Source organism: Oratosquilla oratoria, chromosome 1 (assembly GCF_046742065.1).
Source record: "Oratosquilla oratoria isolate Oo_2021 chromosome 1, ASM4674206v1, whole genome shotgun sequence".
NCBI lineage: Eukaryota > Metazoa > Arthropoda > Malacostraca > Stomatopoda > Squillidae > Oratosquilla > Oratosquilla oratoria.
Genome location: NC_134777.1, coordinates 101,789,633 through 101,795,042, shown reverse-complemented (window position 1 = coordinate 101,795,042; position 5,410 = coordinate 101,789,633). Strand labels below are relative to the sequence as shown.

General features: G+C 45.6%; 1 pseudogene; it reads left to right on the top strand.

The window, feature by feature from the left end:
• The first annotated feature begins 1,499 nt into the window (after positions 1 to 1,499).
• The window catches only part of LOC143029203 (uncharacterized), a 94,077-nt pseudogene continuing 90,166 nt past the window's right edge, over positions 1,500 to 5,410 (top strand).

The following is a 5,410-nucleotide window of genomic DNA, read 5'->3' as shown; positions in this document are numbered from 1 at the left end:
TCAGATTCTGCTCTGTCTCAGGCCTATCCTCTCAGGAACTGAATAAAGTTGTCTGGTTTCGGCCAGAAGGAAATCAATAAAGTTATTTCTTGCTTTCCAAGGATCTGAGGCTTCAGTGCGACTGGACATTGCTGCTCAGGCAAACGCCAAGCGGTTTCATTATAAATCTGAAAGAAAATGGGGGACGGGAGTCGGACTATGTCTAGGAAGAGGTCTCGATCGAACTAAACCTCCTTTTAGACGAGGTGATGTGAATCTCAATCATACACGAAAGAGACCTTGAGAGGAACAAAAAAAAAAAAGGAAAATCTTGTTGACGAAGAAAGTGTGAGGAAGGGAAAAAATGGCGAAGAAAAGTCGATGAAGGAAACGAAGACAGAGGAGATGGAGGATAACGCAAAAAATATGACTCGGAAGGATAAAATGTAATCATTACTAACCATAAGGAAATAGAGCAAAATCATATTATAAAATTACCTAATTTGAAGGGGATAAGAAGAAATAAAGGAAGAAAGAAAGGGAGGAAGAAAGGAAGGAAATGAAGGAAGAGGGAAAGAAGGGAGGAAGAAGGAAAAAAAAGGAGAGAGAAAGGAAATGGGGAAGGAAAGAAGGAAGGAAAGAAAGGAGCAAAGAAGAAAAGATGGAAGGGCGGAAGCCAGTCAAGAAGGTAGGAAAGAAGACTAGAAGGAGGAAGGGAGGGAAGGGGAAGGGGAAGGAAAAGAGGGAGGGAGGGAGAAAGGGAGGGTGGGAGGGAGTGAGGGAGAAAGGGAGGGTGTGAAAGAGAGAAAACAGAAGGAATAAAAGGAGAATACAAGGAGAAAGAAAAGGAGATGAGAGTGATGCAGGTTAGGAGAGGAGAACAAATTGAGAGTACCGGAGGTTGAGGAATGGGCGGAGGGACGAAGAAGTAACAGAGGTAATGACAAGGACATGAGATCGCGAAGACAAGGAATATATTGAAGAGGACGAGGACGCTGTGAGGTAGAAGTGGGACGGCGAGGACAAGGAAAAGGACAAGGACAAGTAGTACAAGGCGAGGACAAAGGTGAGGAGGAGTATACAGCCATAGAGGAGGAAAATGAAGACGGCATCTTGAAGAAAGACAAGGAGGGACAGGTAGGAGGAGGAACAAGGAAAAGGAGGAAGACGGGGAGGATGACAAAGAATACGGTGAGGAGGAAGACGAAAAGGAGGAGGAGGGATAGTAGAAAGAAGATAAAAGAACAATGAAAAGGAGGAAGATGGCGAGGATAACAAAGAATGAGGTGATGAGGAGGACGAAAAGGAGGAGGAAGGATAGTAGAAGGAAGATTAAAGAAAAGGATAAAGAAGGGTTGTGGGTGAAATCATGAGAAAACTTAAGTAAAGAAAAGAAGGTAAGTAGGAAGTGGGGCTCTTACGAAGGAAAGTGAGGGTGACAAGGAGGCTCTGCAGGGTAGTTAGGGGGTAAAAAAAAGAATGACAAAGTAAGGAGACCCAAGGAGCACCCACGGGGTAGAATGTGGGAACACAAAGGGCACATTCAGGGGAGCCAGGATGACTTCTTGGAGAAACAAGAGGATAGAAAAGAGCCAAAGACCGTGCCAAAGCCTCCAGGTATATGGACTTAGGGAGAAAGAATGGGAAGGAGAGGGGAAGTGGAGAAAGGAAGAAACGGAGAGAGGATTGAAGGTAGGAAGGAAGGAAGGAACGGAAGAAAGAGAGGTAGGACGAAAGGGAAGAAGAAAGGAAGGAAGGAAGGAATGGAAGGAAGGAAGGAATGGAAGAAAGGGAGGGAGGAAGAGAGGGAGGGAGGGAGGAATGAAGGGAGGGAGGGAGGGAGGGAGGGAGGAAGGGAGGAGGGAAAGAGGGAGGAAGGAAAAGGAAGAAAAAAAGAAAATACGGAAAAAAGGAAGGTAAGAACGACGGGAGGAATGAAGGAAGAAAAGAAGGAAGAGAGGAAGAAAGTAAGGAAGGAAGGAGAGAGGAAAGGAAGGAAGGAGAGAGGGAAGGAGGAAAGAAAGAAAGGAGGGAAGTAAACGAGAAATGAGTAAAGGAAGAACAGAAAGAGGAAAGGAAATTGAAAAAGGATGGGAAGAGGGAGCGAAAGGAAAGAAGGGAGGAAAGAAAGGTTTCGATCAGTTGTTGACTGGACACCCCCCCCCTCCCCCATCATTAGGAACTCACGGCTATTGCGGTCGCCCTTTGCACATTGCCTCTTCTACCACAACGCTCACTGCAGATTTGGTTCAGACCTGCGCCAGACGATTTTATTAAGCTTACTTCGTGGCAAGAAGGCGAAGGGTATTTCATTTAACCTCCTCACAACGATATTTCTTGAAGTTTTTTTTATGCCAGGCGATTCTATTCGGATTAAAGACAGAGGGATGAACCCCCGTTCTGCCTATACTGAGGGCGATTTCATTCAGCTGTGTGTGACTCCTTGGGCAACAAAGGCGTTGAACAACTTTATTCAGGCTGCCCACTGATGGTCCGGACTGGAGGAATAGGGAATCAACAAATGAACTGGTGCTCGATCTGGAACGATTTATAAACAGCACTTGAATCCTCCCCCTCCCTCCTTCCCCTTCCCCCGCTCCCTCTCCCTCCCTCCTTCCCCCTCCCCCTTCCTCCTTCCCTCCCCCTTCCTCCTTCCCACTCCCCTCCCCCTGCCCTTCCCTCTCCCTAAGTTTATTTCTATAATCCCCTTCCCCATCCCTCAACTTTACTCCCAGAAAACCCTCCCTGTCCCCCTCCTCACCTACTCAAGCCTTTCTCTCCACCCTCATTCCTCTTTATCACCAAAACACTTCCACCTCCCCCTTCCCTTTCCCCCCATCACTCATCCGTCTGCCGAATAAAAGCAAGGGGCGTTGACAAAAAAAAAAAGATATGCAAAGTATGGTATTTGCACGGGTGAATCGACGAGGGAGCAAAAGAAATGAAGTCCCGGGCGAGGTGAGGCCCTAATGTGTTACAGTGGCTGAGATGAAAGATGAAAAAGTAAGACAGAACATTACGAAGAGTAGGGGAGGACGAGGAGGAGGAGGAGGAGGAGAAAGAGGAGGAGGAGGAGGAGGAGGAGGCGGAAGAGGAGGAGGAGGAGAAAGAGGAATAAGAGAAGAAAGAAGAGGAGGAATGGGAAAGGAAATAAGAGAAGAAAAGAAGGGAGAAAAGAGTTGAGAATAGAAGGTGAGAGAACAAGAGAAAACAAAAAAGAGAAGGGAAGACGTACGAGAAGAAAAGAGGAGACAAGAAAGAAAAAAGATGAGGAAAAGGAGAAATGGAGGGGTGGAAAGGAGAAGGAGAGAGGTGAGATGAGAGAGCTTGAGAGAGAGAGAGAGAGAGAGAGAGAGAGAGAGAGAGAGAGAGAGAGAGAGAGAGAGAGAGAGAGAGAGAGAGAGAGAGAGAGAGAGAGAGAGAGAGAGAGAGAGAATAAGGAAAGAAAAAAGAAAAGGAGATAAAAAAGAAGAACAAGAGGAAATAATTGGGGGGCAACAGAGGAAAGCGAGCGAAGATAAAATGAGATAAAAGATGAAAATTAAAGCGAATTTAACACAGGAAGAGGAGTACTTGTATAGGAGAAAACGAAGGGGAGGGAGAGAGGGGGAAAGGGAGAGAGGGTAAAGAAGATAAGTGATAGAAAAAAATAGAAATGGAGAGAGATCGGTAGAGAAACAGAAAGAGTTGGGATCAATTGGTAAGAGTTGAGGAGAGAGATCATGAGAGCTGGGTGGACTCTGTGGAGGGACTTACCGTTAGGGGGGGAGGGAAGTGGAGTTGGGTGGAGGAAAAGGAGGTAGGGAAAGAAAGAATGAGGATGCAACCAACCTTGTGTCTTGGGTGCACAGCAAAGGAGACACGGGCCGGGGGCACAGGAATACTTTAACCCTAAAGTGGAAAAAGAAAAGAAAAGGCTTGACATTACAAAAGAAGGAAGTGAATAAAGTACTGAAGTGCGAGAAAGAGGAAGAAGAAGAGTAGTGGGGGTGAATGTTGTAGGAGGAAAAGGACTAAGAGGAGTAAGAGTAGGAAATGGAACAAAATTCATTTTGGTTGAGGAGGGAGAAAAGGAAAACCAAAGGGAATATGAGTGGTACTAGTGGCAGTAACAGACTGTCAGCACCTTGAGGCATATACAGCGTGCAGACTTATCCTGTTGGATAAGAAACCTGGCTGTCGTCTAACTGGTATAGCTGGTATAGGTGAGGCAATGAGAATAATAATAGGGAAAGCTATCATGGAAGTCGCAAAGGACGAGGTGCGAGAAGCGGCTGGCAACCTTCAGGTGTGTGCGGGGCAACAGGCAGGTTGCGAGGCGGCAATTCACGCCATGAGGAGGATATTTGAGGAACCAGACTGCGAAGCAGTCTTATTAGTCGATGCATCCAACGCCTTCAACAACATAAATAGAGAGGCTACTATACACAATATCAAAATCAAGTGCCCAGTTTTGGCCAAGTATGTGGAGAACACATACAGAGAACCAGCAAAGCTATTCGTCACCAACAGAGTTGAGAAGAAAGAGACGAAAGTGGAGGTCATCCAATCATCGGAAGGCACCACTCAGGGAGACCCGGTGGCCATGGCAATGTACGCGCTTGGTCTTATGCACCTGCAGCAGAGGATAATACATGAAGACACCAAGGTTAAACAAGTAGCATATGCAGAGGATCTCACGGGGGCAGGGAAAGTAACGGACGTAAAAAAGTGGTGGGATCTGGTGCAGACACACGGTCCGGACTTGGGTTATATCCCGAATGCAAAGAAGTCTGTCATAGTGAAGCCAGATTACTTTGACGAAGCCAAAAACCTCTTTGAAAATAGTGAAGTGAAGGTAACGGTGCAGTGATAGGTTCTGAATAATTCAAAAAGCAATATATCAAAAATAAAGTTAACGAATGGGTGGCGGAAGTTAGGCTACTAGCCAACTTTGCAAAGGCTGAACCGCAGGCAGCATATGCTGCAATCATATATGGTGTTAAATATAAGTGGAATTACATTTTAAGGACGGTACAGAAAATCACCGAACTATTAAGCCATCTTGAAAAAAAAAACTATCAGAAGAGAGCTAATTCCGGCCATGAACAACGGACGGACACCAAATGAAAGGAAAGAAAACTTATTGAACTTCCAAGAATGGGAGGGTTAGGCATCTCAAACCCACTAAACCTTGCCAACATATAACACCAAAACTCTCTGAAACTCACGTCCTCCCTGACAAACAACATCGTTTCACAAGACCAACATAAGGAGACTAACGTGGAGGAAATAAGAGAAATCAAAAGAAATATATCAAAAGGAAGGGAAGTGAGGCAGAAGGAGAAGCTTCGCACTCTATTAGATCAGCTATTGAATAGTATGAAAAGAAAGATAGCAATGGCATAGGAAGATGGGATTCAGCCTAAACAAAAGAGAATTCATGGATGCC